The sequence below is a fragment of the Leptonychotes weddellii genome, chromosome 9, assembly GCF_054177405.1.
Source record: "Leptonychotes weddellii isolate Sample4059 chromosome 9, ASM5417740v2, whole genome shotgun sequence".
Classification (NCBI taxonomy): domain Eukaryota; kingdom Metazoa; phylum Chordata; class Mammalia; order Carnivora; family Phocidae; genus Leptonychotes; species Leptonychotes weddellii.
In genome coordinates this window covers 102,113,999-102,139,908 of record NC_138377.1, presented here as the reverse complement: position 1 = coordinate 102,139,908, position 25,910 = coordinate 102,113,999, and the positions used below count along the sequence as shown (strand labels likewise).

The 25,910-nt window shown below is 56.8% G+C and overlaps 1 protein-coding gene across 9 annotated transcripts in view; it reads right to left on the bottom strand.

Moving 5' to 3' along the window:
* The window catches only part of LINGO1 (leucine rich repeat and Ig domain containing 1), a 177,656-nt gene that overhangs the window by 130,498 nt on the left and 21,248 nt on the right, over positions 1-25,910 (bottom strand). For all 9 annotated transcript variants that reach the window (XR_014148135.1, XM_081829609.1, XM_081829610.1 and 6 more), the window contains exon 2: positions 25,565-25,679. The gene's annotated coding sequence lies outside the window, so the exon portion shown is untranslated. The remainder of the gene's footprint in view (positions 1-25,564; positions 25,680-25,910) is intronic.

Genomic DNA, 25,910 nt, shown 5'->3' with positions numbered 1-25,910 from the left:
TGGAGGGTGGGTTCTCCCAAAGGAAAAGTGTAAACTAAGAAGGGGAAGACGTGGGATCCAGGAAGCAAGAGGTCCCAGCCCCGAGAGCTGAGTAATGGACCCCTGAGCAATGGAGATGGGCCATCCCCTGTGCCCACGGCATAGCCACCGTCCAAATAAACTGAATGGGAGCAGGTCAGAAGGCTCAGGGAGAGATTCTCCAAGATAAAACTGATAGCGTACTTTATGTGTTTACTTATGTTGAGTACTTCATATTTACCCAACTGGGGGAGAGTGGGCAACTGAATTAGTGATAAGCATGAAAAACAAGAACTAAGCCTCCTTCCCCACCCCAAAAAAAAGACAATTATTAATGCCAGGGAAAACAGCCAATCAAGGAAGGAAAAGTAATCAGAGTATTCTACATGGCTTAGCTGGGGAGCTCAGCCAACCAAAAATGTGGTGGGAGTGGGGGGGGAAGGAGGTGGTCAAATGGAGCTAAATCCTCAGCTTCCATAGTAAAAGTCAGTCAGTAATGCCTGAAACTGGAAAACCAAGGAACAGCCATATGTCAGTTACTTAGAATGAGGAAAGTAAACACAATCCACATAAAGAACTGAAAGTTTGCTCCAGAGGAGTGGCAGATGGTCCACGGAAGGGCAGAGGACTGTAAGCTCTGTCACAAAGCAATATAACTGCCCTCCTCCCACCTCAGTGGGGCCACGTCTGGCCCTAAACATCCCCCTGCTCTCCCCTCCCCTGTGAGTGTTCATTGTCCTGAGCACCCCCACCCACCAGCATCCTGCCCTCCTGCTCAGCACCTGCCTCCACCCCTGCTGGGTTTCAACACCTGGGCCCCATCCCCTTCCTCAAAGGGTCAGACAGGGGGCCTTCCTCTTCCTCCTCCTCTGCTCCCTGGCTGGGGGTCTGCTTCCTGAGGGTGGGGTCTGCCCAAGCCAGCAGCCTACTGAGTTTTTCTATCATTTAACAAATAGTTCCTGAGCACCTCCTCTGTCCCAGACACCAGGGACGGGGCTGGGAACAAGGCAGCTGTGCATGAAGCAAATAAAGCAATAAACACAAACTGAAGGAAGAACCATGAGGGAAGAGAACCAGGTCGGTGGAAGGAGAACACGGATTTCTTCAGAAAGTGACCCTGAGGGGCTGGCTGGGACAGTGACAGGGACATGACGTCAGGGCTTGGAGAAGGGAGGAAGGGAACAGGTGGTAGGGAGGGGGACAAGAGAATCTGCACCCCAGCCCCCAGCTCTGTTTTGCCTCCCCACTTTGGCTCCCCACCCATCACCCCAGCCAAGCCCAGAGCCAGGCCTGTCAGAGGACAGCAGGAGAGAGAAATCACGGCCCAACCTCTTAACAGAAACTGATGCCCCCCTCACCAGGGTGATCTATAGCCTCAATTCACTCTTCACTCAGGTCGGATGAGGCACCGCTGCCGTGAGAGGAGAGCAGGCAGCAGGGTGTGGGTGCAGGTTCCCTCGGTCGGGGAGTCCTCTCTGCCTGCAGCAGCTGGTTACCACAGGTGTCTTCCTGCCCTGTCCTTCCTCCTAAGCTCGGCTTTCACTCAGGCCTCCCCTGCTCAGGATTCCTCCATGGCTCCCACTGCTCTCAGGAACAATCTATGGGTCCTGCCATGTAGTCCTGGCCGGGCCTATGGCCACAGAGCTGAATCAGGGGCTAATGACCACTTAGTGGCATCCTGGCCGGAACAGAGGCTGGCCATGGCAAGGCAGAGCCCAGAGAGGGAAGCTTCTACCAGCTGCCACAAAGTCAGCAAAAGCCTCCAGAGGGTCCACGCTGAAGCTGGCCTGGGGATGAGTGGAAATCTGCCAAGAGCTCACAGAGAGGAAGGAAACCCCACCTGGCCTGTTCTCACCTCCAGGCCTTTGCTCTTGCTGGGCCACCTGCCTATAGGGTCCTCACTTTTCTGGCCCCGTTAACCTACTCCAAGTCCTCCTGAGGTCACTCTTTCAACCAGCCTTCCATGACCTCTCACAGTCTCCCCCATGACTTGGCCTTTTTCTTTTTCTTTTCTTTTCTTTTAATTTGAGAGACAGAGATAGCGAGAGAGAGCATAAGCAGGGAGGAGAAGGAGAAGCAGGCTCCCCACTGAGCAGGGAGCCCGACGTTGAGCTCGATCCCAGAACCCTGGGATCATGACCTGAGCCAAAGTCAGACACTTAACTGACTGAGCCACCCAGGGGCCCCGACTTGGGCCTTTTTCTTTCCTCCCCCATCATATAGTGGGTACTCTGGGAGATCTATTGGCCAACAGAATGGCCAGGGTCAGCAAGGGGGAGAGGAGGGTACATTCCTCCCCCCACCCGGCCATACCCCAATATTGGGCTAAGCAATGTCAAAACCAACTAGGGACAAGGATGGAGGCAGGAGGATTGCTATGGTGACAGGTAAGGGAAGAGCGCCAGTTCCTCAGCACCCCAGCTGATGGACAGCACCCATACCTGACAGTGCTGGACAGCGGTCATCCGCTCACTCGCCTTGTGCCCCGCCACCCCACCCCACACCAGGATCAGAGACAGTACAGGGAGGAGGGGCCAGGAAGGGTCTGAAATAGCCACCATCAGCCGGGATCTGCTACATGCCTCACAGCACCCCATGTAAGACCTGCCTTTCCTTACATGCTTGCTCTGTGCTAGATGTGCAACACACATGCACTTAATCCTGAGACCCTGATCAGCCCCATTTTCCAGATGGAAAAACTGAGGCCTAGAGAGGTTTGGGGAATTGCCCATAGTCACACTGTGGGAAGAGGTGGGGCTGGGATCTGGGCTCCAATATGCCAGCCTAGAGAGCTTGGTTCTCAGGGGCTGTCTGAGATGCAGGTCCTCAGGATTCAGGGTGGGAGGGGGGGGGGGAGGGACATATGTTTTGGATCCTGAGTCCCAGGAAGCAAATATAACCCTTGGTGCTCTCAGCTGGAGTGGAGGACTTCATGGCACCTCTTCCCAGGCTCACCCCCAGAGAGGTAGGCCCCGAAACCAATGCCTTCCTCCCAGGGAGAGAACCTACTAAATGCTGGATATTGGATGAGTCATCATGACTGCCCAGAGGACCCAATCATTGCTGCACTTACAGATGGGGAAACTGAGGCTCTGGGGGGCTAAGGGACTCTGTCGGATAATACACTAGGAAAGAGAGATTCAGACCTAAGCCTGACTCCACACCCAGGGGCCCTTCCCCGGGAAGAACTCATCCTCCTCCACTCGGCAGGCAGGCCCTCAACTTGGACTGACCAGGGCTTAGCCATTCAGAGTCAGGGACCCAGGAGGCCGGCACTCCTGGCCTGGCCCAGAGGGAGCACCTAGACACCCACCACCTTCCATCCCTGCCCAGACCAGTCAGAAGGATGGGCCCCAAAGGAGTGGACTGGCCCCCATCCTCAGGCCCCGGAAGTGAGGACCACAACCCTTCCCTGTGCTCAAGTCACCCAGAAAGCTGAATCCTACCCACCTCCCCCAACATAACACCTCTTTGCCCACAGGGACCTGGGTGGGTGAGACAGGTCAGAAAGAGGATGAGGACACACAGAGGTGCACTGAGAGCACCACAGCCCTGAGGGGAGGAGCAAGCCCCCTTCTAGAGTTGGGGCTGAGCCAGGGGCTCAGAGGGTTCCTTCCAAACTCCTTGATGTTTGAGGACCCTGGACCTCCAAAGGTCTGTGATGCTAAAATCTCATGCCTCTGGAAATTTCATATCAGCTACCAACATCACACAGCATCTTATTTACACCCTCCAGCACCCCAGCAGGAGGCGGGTTTTAACCCACTTTTCTCCTAGGGAACAGAAATCTGCCCAAGGCCCCAGGGATGACAGGCCAGCCAGGGTCTCACTCTGATGCCCCGACTGGGGCTGCTGTGCGCTGAGCTCACAGCCCACATGTCCTCATGCTTCACAGTGTCCCAGGTAGGGGAGGGGAGTGAGGGGCAGGGGTCCGCAACAGATTCCTTTGACCCAGAAAACCCAGGGTCTGAGAGCCATTATTTCGAAGTCCTAGGATTCTCCACAGAGAGTTCTCACAGGGTAGGAAAAAAGCCCCCACCCCGGCCCTGCCTTCTAAGACCCTCTCTAAGCTCTACAGACAAGAGCTCCTAGTTGCTTACCGAGACCCCCGAGGAGGAGCAAGTGAGGCTTGACCTCTGGGCCCGGAAAGCTGGGCCAAGAGCCTGGGGTGGGGCCCAAGAGGTACAGGGGACTGGACTGACCCCAGGAGCTACTGCCAGCCCATGGCCTATTTGTGAACAGGGTGTGACTGGGCCCATTCCACAGATGCAGTAACTCAGGAAGGAAGAATCCAGACTTCACTCCACATCCTGGGTACAAGGCACCTGCTCTCATCCCAGCTCTGGCCCTGAGACACTGTGGGGGACTGGGCAGGCCACCTGCCTCTTTGACCTTGATTTCTCTCTCTGTTCAATGCACGGGGTCATGGCCCTCCAGCTGGGCTTTCAGGTCTGGTGTTACAATCCTCAGAGTGGCCACCCTCCGATTCAGAGGCACAGAGAGATGGGGTGCCTGCCTCCACTGTGAACCCCACCTCCAAATGCCTTTCAAGCAGCATCCTCCATCTGGAAAGAGGAACCTTGAGGCCCTCCTTCTCGGGGTCAGTGTGACCACAGATGCTTTGGGACCAGGAGACTGCCAGCCTTCTTTAAACTGTGCTCCCTGTCCCCACCCCTGGGAGTGACCTGGCTGGACTCCCACACACCCTGGGTCAGGCAGGAAGACAGACAACTAAGAGGACAGAGCTTGGTGTCAGCCCAGATTCAAATATCACACACCAACCCCTAAAATTCTGAAGCGGTGTGGGGCAAGTCTTTGAACTTCCCTAGACCTAGGTCTCCTCTTCCATAAATGGAGGACATAAGCACTACCCTAAAAGGAGGGAACCTGTGTGAGCAGGCAAAACATGAGGCCCAGGAGGGGACCTCTGCCCAGGCCTCCCTGTGCAGTCGGCCTGCTCCCCCAACCCCCACCCCAGTCCTCCCAGCCTTACACCTCTGTTTCCGCTTTCTTTTTTTTTTTTTTTTAAGATTGTATTTATTTATTTGACAGAGAGAGACACAGCGAGAGAGGGAACACAAGGAGGGGGAGTGGGAGAGGGAAAAGCAGGCTTCCCACTGAGCAGGGAGCCCGATGTAGGGCTGGATCCCAGGACCCTGGGATCAGGACCTGAGCCGAAGGGAGACGCTTAACGATTGAGCCACCCAGGCGCCCCTCGGCTTCCGCTTTCGATGCCCCAAATCCACAGACGTGGGGCAGGGGACGGGGGGAGGGGGAATCTGTAGTTTAAAGTAAAGTGGAATTTGCCTCTCATTAAAATGAAGTTTGTCACCCCTATCATAAATTGTCCCTCTCAGCTGCAGAAAAAGGTCCATTAACACTTTTTTTCCTGCTCCAAATGAGGTGAGAGTGGGTAGGTTTGAAAATCCCTGTGGGCAGTAAAAAAGCCAGAAAAGCCCTCTCCCCCATCACCTCCAGCTGCCCTCCCAGAAGCCAAAAAATCATTGTAATTATCTGGGAGCAGGCTTGGGGAGAGTGCCTTAGCATGGTTCGTTAAGGCGCTAATTAGCAGGAACCAGCTTGGCCATGGGAGTTGGGGGGCCCCAGGAGCGGGCTTCGGTCTCTCCCTCCCCTCCTACCATTCCCCAGCCTTCTACAACTCAGCCTCACCTGGTTCTTGGGCATTTGCTCACAGGGCCCAGGTCCCCATGATGGCCCTCTCCCTTGAGGCCTTGGTCTCCACATCTGAGCTATGGAGGCCAGCCTACATGACTCCTGAGCCCCACGGAGCTGTGGATACTCTGTTCCTGGGAGGCTTTGGCACAGACAGAAGAGAGCACAGATGAAGCAGGCTGGCAGGGGCAGGGGGTTGCCTGGAGCTCCAAGTACTTTCAATTCTGATATTATAACAATGATGACCAATATTTACTGAGCACCTACTGTGTGCAGGGCTTGACCCAATGAACTCATTCCATCTTGGCACCAGAGCCCCACGAGGCTGTCCCTCCCAAGGTTCTTAACAGATAAGGAGGCTAGTCTCAGCCAAGTTAGTGGTAGCTAAGGGGTGAAATCTGCACAAAGGTAGCCAGATTGAGCCCCACTCCCACCCACCCACCCTGGAAGCCCAGGCACCCCAACCCCTGACTCCAGCCCCACACAGGAAGGAATAGTGATTCCCCAGCTCTCAGCACCTTCCAATACAAGGGGCCCTATGAGACGGGAACTATCATTATACAGTGATACACAGGGACAAAGGTACTCGCTAGGAGTCACACAGCCCAAGAGAATGAGAAGTTTAAGAATAGGGCTCTTGACCCCACTTCACAGCCCTGGAACCTCACTTGGGGCCAGCCAGTCTCCCTCCTGAGGCCCTGCCCAGAGCAGAGCTCCTCAATGTCTTCACCCTAAGAACCTGCCCAAGGAGCAGCTACTCTCTCTGTGCTTAGAATCCCACCTCCAGCCCCCCATCTGGTGTACTCAGGGGCCAAGCCCCACCCCGCGCCACATGCCCCTCCCTTAAATCTTGAGAGCACCATTCAGGCTCCCTCCAGCCCTCATAAGCAATATCCTCCTCATTCCCATAAACCCATGGCTCCCTCCAAAGGCGTCACCAAGTCATGAGTTCTGGGTGGGCCCATAACCCTTCCTGAGCTCTGACCACCAAGCAGCAGGTACATGACCCCAAATGGGGAGCCCACCCCAGCCTGCTGCCCTCCTCAGCGGCTCCCAAGGCAGGAGGCTCACACTCTGATCCCTGCCCAGCCAGACCCTCTGGAGGGCTGCAGGCTGGCCTGGGCCCTCTCTGGGGATAACAGGCAAGGGGGGCTAGAGGCCATGGTGGAACAGTCCGGGGTGGTGAGAGTGCACAGGGAGGGTGCCTTGATTTCCCAGGAAGTTCTCTTGGCTCCTCAAGTGAGCAGGAGAGCGTGGGCCCTTACTCCATGAAACACGGGGCTGGTGCTGGCTGCCCTCGCCATGCCTGACAGGCCTTCTCCCCTGCCCGCTGCCTCCTCGGGCCCCAGCCAAGCCCTCCAGCCCCCTGCCCACCTCACTCAGGGCCCACTGCCCCTCAAGCACCTTCCAGGCTTTTGTTTTTGAGTTTTTTATTTTAATTGCCAGAGGGGAGTGAGTAGGGAGATGGGTGAAAAAGGTGAAGGGGATTAAGAGTACGTTTATCATGATGAGCACGGAGGAATGTACAGAAGGGTTGAATCGCTATATTGAACAGCTGACACTAATATAACACTGTATGCTAAGCCCCTTCCAGTTTAGAGTCCACTCACACACGCCTGGATGCCAGAGGTCACGTGGCTCCAGCCCCCAACACTCGGTGCATATACATGCACACACACAACACTCACAAACACAATCCCAGTGCCTGCCCCCGAGCAGAGCATGAGTGCCCACCACACACATGGCCCACAGGCCCCCCCAGCTCAGGCCAGTCATGTCAGTAATGAGAGCAGCAGGCCAGTAGGTCAGGGAGCAGACTTTTCCTCGGAGGCAGCCCATGAAAAGAAGCTTGCTGACCCCAGGCTGAGCCCTGACCCCGCTCGCAGAGATCATCCATCCGCGCTCCTGGAGTTCTGGCCTCACCCTTCACTCAGCTCCAACGGTCTATACAGTGAAGTGGCCAAGAGGGTCCGCAGTCAGTGCCCAGTGTCAGGCCCTAAGGTTCCCCCACAGCAGCTCCCAGCCCAGAGCCCAGTGCTCCCTGTTCCTGCCCCAGAGAGGCCAAGGGCTCCAGCTAAAGTCACACAGCAAGTCAGGGCCACACTGGCACTGGAACACAGACCATAAGCCACCTGTCCATCTGCAACTCTAACTGGAATCCCCTCCCTGGACCTGGGGCTCAGGCGCGATGCATACCGTGGGTGGAGCAGAGCCACAGGCCCAATGCTCAGGTCATGGGCCTGCTTATCGCCTAGAACTCAGGATGGCAGGGCCTCGGGCCCAAATCTGCCCCTCTCTCCATTTCCTCCCCAGGAATTTCCTCCCCAATCTCCTTGGCCCTGCCCATTAAGCTCCTGCTTGCATACTTCTGATGACAGCAAGCTAACCACCACCCAAAGCAGGTTGTCCATCTGTAACTCTAATCTGAATCCCCCTCCCTGGACTGGGCCCTGCTCTGGGGCAGCTGGTCCCCATTGCAGGCCAGGCTTTGGGGGCAGGGTTCTGGCCCCTCAGATTTCTGGACAGCAAGTGCTGCCCCCGAGCCTACCATTTTCATTTCACAGGTCCCAGTCCCTCCTTGCCTTCCCCTTCCTGTAAGTGTCCCTGTGGGCCCAGTGGGCTCCAGGCTGGACCACTGACTGGCTGGGTAGCTGAAGGCTAGCTCCTCCTGCTCTCTGAAATGAGACAACTTGGGTAAAGCCCTGGCCCCAGAGGCTTTGGTCATGTGGCCTGACCACACTCAGCCGTGCAGAGTGGCACATTCCAGGTATGTCTGAGCCTTCCTAGTCATCAACTCCTTCACACTGGATTCACTGCTCCTTGTGATACAGCCTCCCCCAGCCTGGATCAAGGCTCTCCAGCACTCCAACTGATGTATATGCCTCTCTAGGCCTAGAACATTTTGCAGGTGGGTCCCACGTACCCATCACGAAAGAGTTAGGGAAGGCCTGTAACTCTGATAATGTCTCCCTGACAGCTTAGCTTCTCTCTGAGGTTGGCCTCGGGCCAGAGGCCAGTAGCTGGAGGATCTCCCCCAGACCTTGGCCAGCAGCAGGCACCCCACTGTCTCCCCGCAGATACCCGGTTCCAAGCCCCCAGCCCTCCCTCAGTATCTCCACCATGCCTTCATTGTAGCCGACTGTCCCCGAGCCCCAGGCCTGGTGAGTTACAGCCCATCCATCCCTCCCAATGTCCCCACCACCGCCACCATGGGCCCATATTACCGCGTGCACATCTGTCAGCCTGTGGCCGCCACCGCCACCACCGTTTCCAGGGAGACAGACTCCGTTTATGACATTATCAGAAAGTCCGGCCCCTCCCTCCCCCTCCCAACCCCTCCCACCGCCTCCCTTTATGAGGACAGAGATTTGGGCTGTAAATATCACCACGTCTTCCCTGCAGATTCTAACGGGGCCTGAATCCACTGCTGCCACTGAGACCACTGAACTGCACATGCAGCCGCAGCAAGTTAATGCATCCATGAAGGCTTCACTGTGGCTGCCCCGCCCCCCCTGCCCCCCCCCACCACACCCAGGGCCACTGTAGAATCCCCGGCCATGCACCACCCCCTGCTGCCCAACAAGCCCTAAGAGAGAATCTGCTCCCAGTAGAGGCGGGCTGCGGGATGGGCAGCACCTGCCCCAGGCTTTGATGGGAAAGAGGGTAGGGAGCTGACCCTGGCTGAGCCCCCAGCTTGGGGGCCCCAACATTACAGGCCCCTTCTGTATCAGCCACCAAGCCCTTCTCCCAACAGCCCTGCAGGCAGCCAGTGTGAAGAAGAAAAAACAGAGCTCCTAAGGTCACACAGCTGGTCTGTGTGGGAGCAGGGATTCGAACCCAAAACCACAGACTGTAATGCTCCTTGCCACAGTCCTGGCTTCCCCAAGGCCTGAGGGTGTTCTGAGCGTTTTTACGTGTTTCTGTGTACCAATGTAAGCCTCACAGTGGGCCAGAGGCCAGCACCACTAATACACCCGATTTCCAGACGGGACACTGAGGCACAGCCAAGGCCACCCAGCTTGCAGGTGGGGGAGCCAGGATTCAAAGCCGGGCAGGCTGGCCTCAGAGCCCAGCTCATAAGGGCTCTGCTCCGAGCAGCCTTTTAGCCTGGCCAGGTGAGGCATGCCCACCACCCCGGGGAGACTGCATATACATTCCCCCGACACTGAGATAACATTAGAGGCGAGAAGCCCAGGTCTGGACATACTGCAAGCGTTCCCACCCCGCATTCCCCACCCACCCCCCCAGGCCCCCAGGATTCAGTAAGCACCAGTGCAGGGCGGGCAGGCCGTCCGCAGAAGCATTGGGACCACCAACATCACTGCCCTCGCGCAAGTTGGATCCCGCTCGTGTGGGCATTCTGACCCCACAGACTGCAGGCGGGCATGCACCCCTCTCTCCTTGGGCCAGGACACGGGAGGCACTCCTTTTCCGCTCTTCCCAGGCCACTTAGAACCACACCAGCTTCCTAGGGCTGCTGTAACAATCACCACAGGCCAGGTGACTTACAACACAGGGACTTATCCTCCCACAGTTCTGGAGGCCGCCACTCCGAAACTGGTTTTGATGGGCCCAAATCACCGTGTCAGCAGGGCTGGCCCCCTCCGGAGGCACTGGAGGAGAATCCGATCCTTGCTTCTTCCAGTATCCAGTGACTATCAGGACTCCTTGGCTTGTGGCAGCATCACGCCAATCTCGGCCTCGGTGGTCCCATGGCCTTCTCTGTAGTCAGTCTCCTTCTGCCTCCCCTTCTAAGTACACGAGTGATTGTGAACCATCCAGGATTATCTTCCCATCTTAAGATCCTTAACTTTATCACATCTGCAGAGACTTTTTCCATATGAGGTAACTTGCACAGGTTTGGGGGATTAGGACACAGACATGTTTGGGAGGCATAATTTAGCCTACCACAGTCACCAACTACCTACTTGACACCCCTCCTGGACAACTTAGAGGTGCCTCGCCCTGCCATGATCACAGCTGAGTGCCTCATTTTACACCAAGCCCCTCCTGCTGGCTTCCCATTTCAGGATTTCAGGTGGTGGAATCCCCAGCTACCCAGCCCCAAAACCATGGGGTCAGCACCTAGCTCCCTCTTTCTCTCACCCCCAGAGCTGACCCACCACCAGCAAGTCTTGTTAGGTTTACCTTCAAAATCTATCCAGAATCTAAGCACCTCTTGCCACCCCCACAACCCCCACCATGCTGCCAGCCCCCAGCCCTCCCTCCCGATTACTGCCACAGCCTCCTCCTTGGGTACGTGCCTCCCACAGTGGCCTCAACACACCAGCCAGAGGGACCATGAAAACCCAAGTCACAGATGTCACTCCGTCAAAACCCCGCAGTGACTCCCATGTCATTCAGAGCTAACACCAGAGTCCTTATAAAGGTTCTGCAAGTTCTGACCCCATTTGCTTTCCAATATCAATTCCCACCCCCCTCTCCCCTTCCCCCTTCTCCTGCCACTACAGCCTCCTCCCTGCTCTGCACACAGGCCAGGCAGTCTCCCACTTGGGGGTCCTTGTTCCCTCAGCCTTGAATGCTCTCCCCAGGTAGCCACGTGGCTCCCTTGCCTCCTCCAGGTCTCCACCTAAAAGTCCCCTTTTCAGTGGAGCACCCTCATCCCTCACATTTCTTTCCCCTCTTCCCTGATGGTCTTCCACTTGACTTTATCACCAACATAATACATACATTGCTTGTGCACCTTGTTGAGTGTACAAGCTTCCCAGGTCTAGTCTCCCACGACTAGTAGGTACTCAAATATTCATCCCTTCATTCACTCCCCAGATAATGATGGGTCAGGCACTGAGGAGGCACTGGGACCCTGCGGTGAACCAGACGCAGACCCTGACAAGGCCCATCCAGGGTGTTAAGCACAGTGGCAGGGAAGCCCAGAGTGTCATGGGAGTTCAGAGTAGGGAGGGACCAACTCAGCCCAGGGGATTGGGGAAGGGCTGTGCTTGGGAGGGCTCTGCAGGATAAGTAGGAGTTTACTGACTGGATGAAGAGAGAGTTTATACCTGGCAAGAAAACAGCAGGTACAGAGACAGGAAACAAAATAAGAAGACTTGTTTGGGGACAAGTGAGAGGACAGGAAAGGAGGGTCCACAAGGGTGGAGCAGGGGCCAGGGTCAAAGGGCCCGGAGAGCAGGCCAGAGGGGTTGAACTTTTCCCTGTGAGCAATGGTAGGCCACTGAAGCCAAGGATGTGGCAGGTGAGGATGTCTGGAGACTCCCCTACCTCAGACGACCAACAGGCAGCCTAGACGTGGGAAGAGGCTGGGGTTCAGTACACACCTGCCATGTGCCAGGGGAAGGAGTTGGAAATTCCCCCAAACTGTGGCCCCAGCCAGGAAGCAGCTCAAGCCATTGTGTCATTATGGAGTCCCCCGGCATGCCCAGGACTGCGCTCCAAGGGAGGAGACCTTGGGGGACATCAAAGCCAATGATTTGCAACAAATGGCAGACCGTGCCGCTTCACTGTAGCCAGGGGCCAAGAGAGCAGGGATGGCCCCCTATGGACTGAATTGTGTCCCCCAAAATTTATATGCTGAATGGCTTACCCCCCAATAGGACTATATTTGGAGTAAGGAAATAATCAAAGTTAAATGAGGTCAGAAGCGTCAAGTCCTAATGTGATAGGATTAGCATCATTATAAAGACGAGACAGCAGAAATATCTCTTCATCCCTGTCTTTCCCTGTCATGTGGGCACACAAGAAGGCAGCCACCTGCAAGCCAATAAGAGGGCTCACTAGAACCTAACCATGCTGGCGCCCTCATCTCAGACCTCCAGCCTCCAGAGCTGCAAGAAAATTACCATCTGTTGTTTAAGCCACCCAGTCTATGGTACTTTGTTGTAGCAGCCAAGCAGGCTAAGACAGTGGTGAAGTCAAGGGGAACTTCCTGGAGGAGACAAGATTTGGGGCTGTCCTATGGCTCAGAGACAGGCCAGATTCTGGCCAGCTGGAACTGTGGCCACACACTGGACCCCAGCCAAGACTTATCCTTCACCAGACCTGAAAAGCCTCCGCAGTTCCTCTGGAGTTTAATTCCTCTGCGGGGGAACACAGGGAGAGGTGTGGGACTGATGGAACTTCGCATCTTCCACATAGCCCAACTCTCAGAGACAGGGGTAGGAGGTTGGAATTTTATGGCTTCTGAGCCCAAGATCCCAGCTTCCCTTTCTGCCGCCGTGAAAGGTAACTCAGCCTGGTCCAAGCCAGCCAGGAGTCAGCATGCAGGGGTCTCCCCCAACCCCACGCTCTCACTCCTAAGGGGGCTACCTGCAAATGGAGACCGGCGCTGGGCTCTGAGTGACAGAAATGATTAGGATATGCAGAAAGAGAGAAGGTCTATAAATAAATATACATTTTCATAAGACACGTTTAATTAAAGTGGATTAAAATTAATTTGCTTTAAGAAAATGAGAAGTATCCTGGAGAATTGCAGAAGCAGGGCAAGAGTCCCTGAATCTAAAGGCGCCGCTGAAGGGCCTGGGAATAGGGTGAGGGGGCATGCCATTCCCTGCACACGGGTGGCGTCCTCAGAAGGAGGTGGTTCACATTTACACAGCATACTCTACACCACAAGTGTGTTCTCTGGGGATGGCGGGCTTTTTCAGACCCACTTTCCAGGGAGAAACTAAAGCCCAGAAAGCGCAATGGTGTGCCCAAAGTGGTACAGCATGCCTGTGGCAGGGCTCAGGAGGAAGCTACTGGTCCTTCTGCCAGCCCTGGGCATTTCATTCACGTTCAGCACACCCAAAGTCCCTCGCCCTCTGTGCCCCTGGCCTGAGCTGCTTCCCCTCCCCCGCCCTCCGGGTTCCTCCTGTCAGCAGGGTGGGGCCTCTTCCTCCGTGGCAGTCGGGCTCCTCTGAGCCCTGCACAGGGAAGGCGGAGGGAAACAGCCTGGGGGTTGGGGACAGGAGGCAGAAAAGGAAAGGACCCGAAATCAACAAGCATTCCAGAATTTTAAGCAGTTTTTGGAGGAAAATGAGGAGCAGGTTCAGCTGTAGCAATTTGCTCCAGGGGAAAATTATGTTCCCATGCTCTATTATACAGAACAGAAGGAACATTTGGTGGGTTGAATACTTGTTAATTTATTTCTCTGTTTGTTAATGGGCCCGACACACGCGCATGCTCGTGGGCGTGCACGTGCGTGTACGCACACACACCAGGCATCAGCAGGAGATGGTGTTGGGCTCCCCGAGGTTTCCTGCCACCCTTCTATCAAGTATCATGTCTACAGGAAGGCCCTGGGTGGGCTGAGGCGAGCCTCTCGATTTCCTCATCTGAAAAATGGACTTGGCAATGAGATGACACGACATATTAGAGCAAAGCCTTTGACCTTGGAAGAAGTGTGACGAGACGTGAGAAGCTGTTTTGAGAGCATCTACAGACATGCAGAAGGTTCCAATACTGGCCGAGGGAGTGATGCTCCACTGGAGGGCTCCTTGGCACCTTACACGGAACTAGTCCAAATACGGATAAGGCATCACGCTCCCGCCTGGCCCAGATTCCCATCTCCGAAAATGGTGCCACCACCAAGCCTGTCGCTCAGGCCAAACAGACTGCCCCCGACCCTGTCTCTCAGCCTTCCCACCCCAGGGCCAACTCCACATCTCCCCCTCCCATCCATTTCTCACCGTCCACCAGCCACCACCCCCCCCACCATGACCCACGGCTCTCCTCCAGACCCGGCACCAGCCTCCCCACCAGGCTCCCTGCTTTCCCTGCCACCGACTCTAATCCATTCTCTCCCCACGGTGGCCAGATTTGGAAAGCACAAATCAGATCCTGTCACTCTCCTGCTTAGTGCTCTCCGGAGCTCCCCACTGCACTCTGAATAAAACCTGCTCCTCCATGGGGCCTGAGCTCCCCCTCACCATTTCCCACCCCCACTCCTCCCTCCCTCCCTCATTCCCCTACCGCCAGCCATGCTGTCTTCCTCCTGGTTTTTAAACACACCCGGCTCCTTCCCACCACCCAGCCCTTGCCTAGCTGTTCAGCCCGCCGGAAACACCATTTCTTCTCAGACGTGAGGGCTCGGCTTCAGTGTCACCTCTCCAGAGAGGCCTGCCTGGATGCCTCCCGCTCTAAAGCCAAGCAGCCGACACCAGCCACTCCCCACCTCATGGCCCTGGCTGCTCCCCTCCCAATCTCACATTATTTGTGGTCTGGCTCACACTCCCACGGGAACAGAAGCCACCCGAGCGCAGCCACAGCGTGTGTGCCCTTCTGGGTGCTGCTTCCCCAGGACTTGAACATCACCTAGTATTTCGGAGGGCTTCCATCAGCGCTTGGGAAGAGAGGGAGGGAGGGAGTGAGGGAGTGAACAGACAGTCAGCTCTAAGCCAGAGTGGCTGGTGAGAAGGGGCCAGGGCGCCCTGTGCCCAGCCTCTTCAGCTGAGAAGAGGGAGCTGGGGAGCTCTGCAGAGCGGCACCCGTGATCCAGGCCCCTTCCTCTAAACAACTTGACGAAGCAGTTACAGGGACTGCAAGAGCAGGTGTGCATCCTGGACAACAGCGTGGGGGAATGAGATCGTGCTCTCAGAAATGAGAGACGAGAGTGAGGATAAGAAGAGCCCCCTCTCACAGGCGAGGAAGCTGGGAAAGACTGCGGGAGTGGCCTGGGTGCCAGGGCCCCAGTGCAGGCTTGCCTGCCTCAGACCCGGGCGCTTTGGTCTCTGTGCGGCCCACACCCCGGCTGGGAGTGGGAAACGGAACCCAGGAGGCCTTTCTCCAAGGCCGGCACCTTACAGGTGGTGTTCCAGTGCGTGAACTGGCTTAGCGTCCCTTCCCCAGGTTCAGCACAAAGTGAGGAGAGCGGGAGAGCAAGAGAGCAGGCCGGGCCAGGAGGACAGCCCTGCCCCCACTCCTTCCCGTGCCTGAGGCAAGGGAGCTGGGGAGCCAGCACCTGCCCAAGCGGACAGGTAAACTGAGACAGGTCTGTGTGGGGACTCCCAGAGTGAGCCGAGGCGAGGAACGGGCCAGCCTGAGTCCCTGGAGGTGGGGGAGGCCCGGGAGAAAGAGCAGGACCACCTAGAGGAGGAGGAGGAGCTGCTATTTAGCAAGCACCGCCCCTCCCACCTGGCTAAGGGCGCAGAGCAGGGGGAGAAAACAGCACTCCAAAGGCCCTGTGGTAGGTGCCCTAAGGACAGATTTGGGGCCCACTCACTCCCACTCAACTGGCTTATGGGGATGGAAGGTCCTCACTGAAGGTCCAGAGGGCTAGAGGCAAGGCTGCCCTAGCAGAGACCCTGCTCTGGGCTAGCTAATGAGGGATAGTGGCTGCCAGTGGCCAAGGTGCCTTCCGCTTGCAGCTGGTGCACATTAAGAATTATTTCTCTTGCGAGCAAACAATTTGTTACAATCTCCATCGCACGTTTTTCCTGGCTGGGCGCCCTCCCATACATCCTGGATTAATCCCAGAAGTCACTCCATTCATTTAGGACATGCCTGAGTGTGCCTCCTCTTTTATTAGGGAAATTTTTCATTGTTTTGAAGCACTCATAGGTTTTAATTTGGGGCTGAGATTTTAAAGCCTCCCTCAGGAGAGACCGGAGTAGGCCTGTGGCTGGAAGGCTCCCTCTATCCACAGACCTGGTGGGGCCCAGCAGGGGCCACCGGACTCCATGGAGGATAAGAGCACACTCATCTCCTCTCCAAGGAGCCAGAGACTGCAGATCTCAGTGCTGTGTGACACTGGGACATGCCCTCAACTCTGAGCCTCCCCAAGAGAGACAAAACCAGGGTGTCCCTTTAACTGAGCTCACCCAGGAAAGTCTGTCATCACCTCTAAAAACCACAGCGTGGGGCCGCTGAAAAGGCACAAAGTTTGGAGTTCAGATTTGAAATGTGAACCGGGGCGGATGAGTCACTAGCTTCTCTGAGCCTAGTTTCCAGGGCCCTAGGATGAGGCTAAGTGTCAGCCCCCGCGCTGGGCTGTTGTGTAAGCCCAAGTTCAGAGCAAGTCTGACTCAGCCTGGCACATAGTGGGTGCTCAATAAGGGGGAGTCTCCCAGCCCTCCCATCCTGCCAGAGACCCTTTCCACTTCTCCGGCTCTTAGTCTCTTGGCGTTGAGAAGCCAAACCACCTTCTTCCTTAACCCTGGCTCCACACTGCCCTCCGGCGGACCCCCATCTCCCTTTGTCAGAGCTTCCCCACAGGCCCATCCTGCAACTCCCACCAGCTGCCACCAGCCCCCTCCCAGGCCTCGCATCAGGCCTCCATACCTCCTACCTGAGGCCCTGCAGCCCGGGGAGCCCTGCCTGTGCATGGACCCTACACTGACTCCCCATGCCTCCCCACAGCCCCATGCCAAGCTCTGTGCTGGGATCTAGGCTGCATGTTTGCTGTCCCCCTATGTCAGGAGACAGCTATCCCACTCCCAACTCCCCTACCCCCACCAGGGCTCCAGGACTGGGACCTCTCTGGGCTTTGACCTATATGCCCTCTCATTCCCCACCCTCCCACTGCCTACTCTCAGGAGCTCACAACCTACCCTGTGCTTGCTCCTCCTGCTTGGTCTTTGCTCACAGTATCCCCAACCAGGTGTGCCTCTCTGTACTCCTCCCTGCCCCACCTGCTTCCCAAATCCTCCTGAACATTAAGGTCTGGCCTCCTCCAGGAAGCCCTCCCTGACTTCTTCAGCTCCTGTCTCCCTTTCCCGGGGCTCACAGCCTATCTCCTCAGGCACCCTAACTACACGTTACTACCTAAAAGCAGGGACCATGTCACCTACTCACTTTGTGACCACCAAGTCCAGGCAAAGCCCACTGGGTCCTCAGGAAGAATGAGCTCATTAAATGACTCGGGGGGGAAGGGCACAGATGATTCCTACAGATGGAGTACACACCCCTGTGAGAAAGGTATCATTCTGCCTATTATGCAGAGGTTAAGAGAAGTGAAGCACCTGCCCAAGCAGCAGGGCTGGGATGTGAACACACGGTCCACAAATCCACATTCCACATATGTCGCCCACCAGCCCTCCACTTCACACACACACTGTCTTTGGTGACCCTCACCACCTCAGCTCCACTGTTCCAGTGCCACCCAGGAGGAAACGGAGGTCCAGAGAGGCCTATTACTTGCTCAAGAACACACAGGCAGCCTGGTCAGCATACCTGACCGGGACAACCCACATGAGGTCTCCCTGGGGACCCACCTTCTCCCCGGCTGCTGGACGACCCCTCCCTGTCCCCAACCAGTACATCGTGCTCTCCCAATTACTGGCCCAGCCCCAGGGCTCCAGGGAGCGCCTGCATGGTCGGCTGACCTTTCCGAGGGGCCTGGCTCTCACGGTGCTGGGTATGTACCCAGACAGCCTCCCTGCAGTGGCTCCCAGAAAGGAGGACATGCTGGGGGAGGGGGTGGCAGGTGTGGGCTGAAAGCGCTCCCGCCACCCTCCACACCGCCTGGACAGCAGAGCCATCCGCAGCAGGCCTCCTCAACTCCTGGGGGTAGACCGACCGAGGCTCCGGGTAAAGGCCCGGCCTGCCCACTGAGGGGAGGGCTTTGGCCAATGTCCCCTCCAGCTCCTTTCTGCTCAGTGACCTGGAAGGCCTTGGGGGTCATGGGACGACAAGCCCCTTAGCAAGAACTCCTCTCCATGTCGAGGGGTCACCTCACTTGACTGAGCCTCTGCTTCCTCATCTGTAAGTAGGGTTCAGGCAGTTGCTGCCTCAAACATCCAAGGCGCTCAGGGAAGCATGGCTGCCTGACTCCGGCAGGATCTGAGGATCTCCCCTCCTGGGACACCCCGCAGATACTTAGCCCCAACCAGGGCAGATCTGGGCTCCCAGGAAGCCAGCTGGGGAGTGTTGGGTGAAGGTGCCAGGCCGAAAGGCAGGTGGACACACCCACCAAACAGCAACAGAGCCACACCCAGGATGTCACCAGGAGAGCCTGGCTCGGGGTAGCAGACGTGGCAGGGGCAGCAGGGAACCTGTGGTCTCAGAAGCCAAGAGGACGCTGCCCCCCATCTGGCTGCCCTGAGCACGAGGTCCAGGCCACATCCACCATTCCAGACAGACGCCCACCCCAGCCTCCTCCCAGCTCCATCGGGCTTGATGGCAAGAGCACAGGGTCTGCTGAGGAAGACAGAGGGGTCCTGGCGGAGGGTCCTGGGGGAGGGTCCTGGCGGAGGGCTCTGGTGCATACAGCTCAGCCTGGGGCCAGAAGGGGCTTAAGGGCTGAGTGGGTTTGAGTGGAGACAGCTCCCCATCTCCGCCCTCCCCACGGCAACCCCCACCCCCACTGCTGAGCAGAAAGGAGCTACACCTTCACCCCAGCCCACCCCACAGAGCCACTGTTCCCAAGGCTGGGGCGTCTTCAGCATCCCCCCCCACCCCACTTCTCAGTTGCAGCTCGGGCTCCACCCCGCCTCTCCAAACCCAGCTCAAGCCCTTTTCTTACTCAGAAGAGCCTCTTGATTGAAAAGGCCTCCAAGGCATCTCACAAATAAGAATCCTTTAATTGGGAAGTTGTTCACTTCTCAAAGAGGAATTTTAATTTGGCTTCCCCACCATCTTCTCTCGCCGAAACCTGTGGACTAAACACAAAGGCTAACAAAGGCCCAGCACCTCAGCACCCTTTCCACGACTGCAGAGCACCCCAGAGGCAGAGGCAGGTGTGGCAGCGGCCGCCCCACCCACCCGCACAGACCCCCAGGCCCCCACCCATGACTGTCAGAAGGCCTCGAACCTCTCCCTTTGCGTCCACCTGCCCTACGTCCCTCTCAGCACCCCCCACGCAGGGCATAGGGCTAGCTGGATGACAGGGCACCCACACAGGGCAGGAACCCCATCTGCTGAGTTCCCAGAGCCCAACACTCTCTGCATAACCCCTCATAAGCCCCTCTACCACCCTCAATCATGCTGTCCTGTAGCTGATGACTTAAAATGACATTTACTGAGTATTTACTATGTGCCAGACCCTGCTCTAAGCCCTTATGTGCACCAAACTACTTAATCCACACAGGGTGAGTGCTATTATTCTCAATTTGCCGATGAAAACACTAAGGCCCAGAAAGCTTAAGTAAACAGCCTGAATTCATACCTTTAGCAGGAGGCAGAGCTTGAACTGGATCCCAGGCCGGCTGACTCCAGAGGGGGCATAACCTTCACCCACCTGCCCCACCCATGGCCTGTGAGCTCCTCAAGGGCCAGGATCGTGACCCTCTCATCTCTGTGTCCCTGGGACAGCACAGGGCCTAGCAAAGAGCCGCACGTAATAAAACGTCTACAGAGTCAACAAATGAAATGAACAAATGAAAATGAACAAAAGCAAAGCACCTTCCTATTCATTCTCTCCTTCGAGCCTCACCAGAGGCTGGTGACAAAAACAGGCAGGTAGACGGAGGCCCCCCAGGGAAAGCAGCTGCCCCTGGCCACCCAGCCAGGGCGTGCAGAGGCCGGGGACTTCCTCCCAGATCCGACTGTGTGTATCTGCCTTCCACCCAGAGTGTACAGGGACTGGTCTGTTGGGGGCACACACCAGGAACTGCGTTCCTGGTTGCCCATTAACACCCCGAGCTGAAGCAAACCTCCTCCGAGGAGCCCTGGTCCCGGTCCTCATATAGGAATCTCCCCTCTCTATCCCCGACAGCTTGGAGCAGCCTCGACACTCCCCTTGCATACCCCATGGCATGAGATTCTCACCACCACCAAGGCGGCCTGGTCCACTGTGGTCATTGCCGTGGAAATCCCAGGCTACTCGCGCACTGTTATGAGTTGAAATGTGTCCCCCCCGCCCCAAATGGAGATGTTGAACTTCTAAACCCCAGGGCCTCAGAATGTGAGCTTATCTGGAAACTGGGTCATTGCAGATGTAATTAATTAATTAGGGTGAGCTCATAGCAGAGTAGGGTGGGCCCTTAATCTCATATGGCTTTGTGCCCTTAAAAGAAAGGGAGATTTGGACAAGACGCACACAGAAGGAAGATGATATGGCCAGACATGGGAAAGATGGGCATCTATAAGCCACTGACGGACAGGCCCTTCCCTCACAGCCCCGTCGACACCGTGCTTCCTGACTTCCAGCCTCCAGAGCTGGGAGACAACACATTTCTGTGTAAGCCCCCACGTGTGGTGCCTTGTACACCAGACCCAGCAAACCGCGACACCCACACACCCAGCTTTTCATGCTGACTCAGGCCTGCGGCAGCTGTGTCCCTCCACACACACCCCACCTTCTCTACCCCTGGCTCGTTCCCATCAGCCCCAGCACACTGTAGGCCCCCGATGAGTGCCTGTGAGAACGGACGGGATCCCAGCATCCACTTTCCACTCGGCTGAGATAAGGAGGAGATGAGGAATGGGCCGAGCTCTCGAAACACCCTCAGGTCGGCTAAGTCAGCAGAGATGCACAGAGGGCCAGGAGTGTGGCTGTGACCATGGTCTGAACATAGTGGGAGCTGCTCCAGGCAGGCAGACGTGGCCGGAAGTAAGTCCTCCATCAAGCCACAGACATCACCCAACTCCCCACACTTTGCCAAGCCCCCTCACTGCCCCCTAACCCTCGTGAGTAGGAAAGGAGAGCTTCCAGGTGCCAAACGCAGCCCCCGCCCCATGTGGAGCCTAGACCCACCCACAGAGGCTTCAGAGAGGCACGTTCAGTTCAGTCAGCACAAGGTGGAGCTGTGTCCATAGCAGAGCTGCCCCTGGGGCCTGGGCTGGCCTGGAGAGAGCGAGGTCCCCATCCCGGCCAGAGTGCAAGGAAAGGTCAGAGGCCATGCTCCCAGGGACACTGGCCCTCCCCCAGCGTGAGTCTGGGTTGGGCCAGCACAGCCCAACCTGGCTGATCATCAAAAGTGACTGTGGGGCTCATTAGCCATCCAGATTCCTGGGTTCCCCCGGTGACTCTGGATCAGAAGGTCCTGATGGGTCCCTGATGCAGAGCCAGGCTCCAGGGGTTGAGCTCCAGGGGTTGAGCACGATTCCATTTGGGAAGAGCTTTGATAATGGAGCAGAGGACAGGGGCAACACTCAAGCAGGGGACTGAGGCAGGAGAGGGTGAGCAGGGCAAAGATAAAGACAAGGTGAGGATTATGACAGCAAAATGACAGGGTAGCGCCCTAGATAAAAGGTACCAACAGCCATTCAAAGGGGCCGAAGTGGGTAGGAGAGTGGGGGAGGCATTCTGGAAGGGGTGGGATTTGGCTGGTGGGGAGAAAAGCTTTCAAGGCGGAAGTAATGGAAGGTGAGATCGAGCCTGCTGTGGGTGGGATGGAGGACAAGGGTCCCTTGTTGGAAAGAAGAAGGATAAGAAGGGCAGCCTTGAGCCAAATCACAACAGGCCCTGAATACCCAGAAGGAGGAGTCTGGAGCTCAACCTCAGACAGCAAGGAACCCCTGGTGGGGGGGGGGGGGCGCTGTTGAGGAGGAGCATGGCATGAAGGCAGGCCTGTAGTAGTGACCACCAGGAGGGCTCAGAGGGGCCTGGGCTGCTCCAGAGCCCCCCGGCTGAGGCTCCCTTTGCGGGGACAGCGTGAGAAGTTGGGCCCAGTATCCGCACCCCACTCCCTGCCCACAGCAGCCCTGAAGAATGTTACAAAATGACAGTGCCAACCGTGAGGCCATTTGGGAGGAGCAGCTGGGAGGGTAGCTGGCGGCAGTCTCTCTGGGCTGGTCATTCCAGAGAGCTCGTCGCAAGGCTAGAGTAACAGGCACCCCCACAGGCAGGGAGACCCCCCGGGCTGGATCACCCAGGTTCGAGACCTGGTCCAGCCTCAGAAGCTTTAAAACACCCCGCACCAGAAGCCCCCGACTCCCTCCCTCACACACCCAGCACCAGCCTCTGCCTCAGCGGCAGCCTCACAGACCCACAGCCTCGTAGCCACGTGGAGCCTGGCTTCTCAGGTGCAGAGATGCACAGAGGGCCAGGCGTATGGCTGCGACCGTGGTCTGAACATAGTGGGAGCTGCCTCCAAGCAGGACTCTTCGTTGCCCTTGCTCAGCCCCCGGTTGCTTAGCTCAGTCAAAGCCTGCACCACCCACCCTGTTCTCAGGCTCTGATCTCCCCTCGCCCGCAGCCCATCCTCAGCCTGCCTCAAGCAGCCAAGCCTCCCCACCTAGGCCTGGCCTGCCATCTCTCTCTGGACGGATGCTGGAGCCTCCTAACCACCGACCAGCCTCTACTCTTGCCCCTCCCCCCCCAGCCCTTTCCCCATGAGGCAGTGAGTGGTAGCCTCTGAGCCACAAATCACCTCCATCCATCCTAACTCAAGGCCCTGCATGGCCCTATTTCTCAGTCCCTCTTCCCCACCGGCTGCTCCCAGCTCAGGGCCTGTCCACTCCCCTCAGGTCTCCAAAGGGCACCTCACCTGAGATGCCTTTTCCTGACCACCCTGCAGAGAACGGCTTCCCCTGCTCGTCCACTCCCTTTTCCTACCTTATTTTTCTCCATGGCACTTATTACTCCCTAACCTTATACAATGAATTTACTTAATCTGGTTTTTCTTCTGTCTAGTCTGGAGTACTGGGGATGAGCCCGGAGCTCAGAAAAGCCTCCCAAAAGTGACATCACACGCCCAGCCTCCCTCCCTGGCTCTTCGGGATCAGGGGCCACCTTCCACTTCCCAGCAAGGGGATGAAGGAAGGCTTCTCTGATTCAGGAGTCAGTAAATGTTCAGAGCCTCTGTGTGCATCCTTCCTCCAAGGTGGAGAGCCGAGCGGGGCTCGCCAGAGACAGAGGGGCTTGATTTAAGTGCCCCTGAGCCCACCAGTGAGCGAGAAGTCAAGGGCTGCAGCACCTGGGACCCTCAGCCTTGCCTGTCCTTCCCCCACCCTGCCATCCTGCCCCCTCCCTTCCAACCACAGGAGCACCAGAGGAGTGGGCAGTGGGGCGGGCATGGGAGGCAGGAGGCAGTGAGGCAAACCCTCCAGAGCTTTGCTAGGTCAGGTCTCAACCCCCCGGCACCCCTCAGAAACTCCCCGGGACAAGCCCTGCGCCCTCCTAGGCACAGCACTGCTCAAACCCTCCAAAGTCCCTGCCGCTACATCCTCCCCTCCCCCAAACCATCAAAACCCTGCATAGGTCTTCCTGCTGGGGCAGGCATATTTATAATGACACACGGTTGGAAACAGTCAAAATATGTAAGGGAGAATTGTTACACATGCTACAGCACACACAGGCTGGAACATTATGCTGCCATTAAAAATCACATTACAGAAGAGTATTTCACGATGGGAAAATGATCTTGGTATAGTATGAAGAACAAAAGGCAGGTTAGAACACAGTAAGCACAGTCTGATCCCAATTACGTCATAAATACATATTTGGTAAAAGACTGACAGGCAAAACACTCAAATGCTCATGTTTTCTATAGAGAATGCGTGCTGTTTTTTGTTTTTTGTTTTTTTTTAAATAATGAGAAAAATAGAACATTTTCAAAGAATCCGTTAGCCTTCATCACGGCTCAGCCCAGGTATCCCCTCCTCCAAGCCCCACAGCCCCGCTGAGGGAGCCGCTTGCGCCCCACATTAGTTCCCCAGTCTGTCTCTGCCCGCTGAGCTTCCTGCTGCCTGGGGCTGTCCCCCTAGGCAGCAGGGAGGATGCGTGTGGCCCCTGATGAGGCTGGGGGCAGGGCCCGGCCTCCCTGCCTCCCTGATGCCCCTGCCCACAGCCCTCCCATCGCCCTTGGTGGCCTTGCAAATAACCCTGACCACATCCTCTCCCCATCTCCCAGCAGCAATTACAGGTTAAACCAGAGGGGCTAATTAGCTGCTCAATCCACCCAGAACTGACTGATTAGCAGGAAGGTTTCAATAGAGATAACTGGACTTCAAAGCGAGGCCTAGAGTCCGGAAGGAAATCCAACCGTCGGCTCCCTGCCACACCCCACCAGCTTCCTGGTGGGGAGACCAGCACTGGCTAAGCCTCGGCCACACCATCACTGTCACCTAATCCTTCAGGAGAAGGGGTTCGAGGCCCACTTCTCTGCTGAGCCTCTGGGTCTTCTTCCTCTGAAAAATGGGTATAACATTGCAGTCCAGCCTGCTGCCCCCAGCCTTCCCCTAGCGTTCCTTCTAGTTAGCAAAGTCCTTCTGCAGCCTTCTCATGGGTCCCAGAAGCCTGTAAAGAACAGCAGACTGGCCCAGATAAAGGGTAGAAGTCACTTGTCCAAGGTCACAAGCAAGCCAGGAGTCAAGTCAGGCAGTACCCCAGGTCCCCTTCCTTCCCCACCTACCACTTCTTCAGGACTTGCCTCACATGGGACACAGTGGGAGGGCCTGTCACCTCCCACATTCTGAATACCCCGCTCCTCATGATACGGTCCAAGCCATCCACTCTGCTCACACAGAGCCAAGGTCACCTGGCTGCCAGTACTTGTCGCACGCCCACACCTGGGACTGAACCTCCTCCTGCCCTGCAGGCGTCCAGATCTGTGTGCTGACTCTGGCTGGGAGCTCCGGTAAACTCCACACACTGGGGTCTGTGCCAGTGTCTCTTGGCAGTTTCTGGGGCCCTGACAGTCTTAATCCACACGTTCCCTCTCCCTCCTGAAGTCATGCATATATCTGGCCAACAATGTGACCGAACCAAGGACAGATCCCTCCGGCTCACCATTGGTGCCCTCCCACACCACACGGGAACCCGTTGGCTGGCACATCCATGAAACCATGTCACGCCAAACATCCCAGGCTGGGGATCTGGCTCTCAGAGCCCTGCCTTCGCAAGGGACAGCAGAAGGTGGCATTGCCACATCAAACCGCCCAGACGTGGCTTCCTGTGGGGCGGGAGAGAGGGGGGAGCCCACAAAAAGACTGCTCTTCCATGGCCTCCCTACAGCCTCTCCCTTGGGGACCCCACACCTGCCTCCATGGCCCCTGCCGCCCCCCCTCTGCCCTGCGGAACACGGTGGCCTCTTACCTCAGGTCAGGCAGGTGTTGGGGAAAGGCAAGTGGGTTGGGGTCAGCCTGGGTGTGACTCAGTCGCCCTGTTTGCCTGTAGGCACCGGAGCCTCAGGGGCTGTGGGCACAGGAGGCTGTGGGAGAAAGAGGAGATGAGCTGTCAGCCAGGGCCAGGCCGCAGGGGGCAATTCCAGGGAGCGGTGGGCGGGGCGGGGGGGTATGCACACAACACACAAGTGGGTCTGATTGCACCAGGCTGGGCGATAAACATACATCACACACACACACACTCTCTCTTGCTGACACACACACGCATGTGCTCTCACTCGTTGGCATGCTCCCACTCGCTTATACACACATATGGT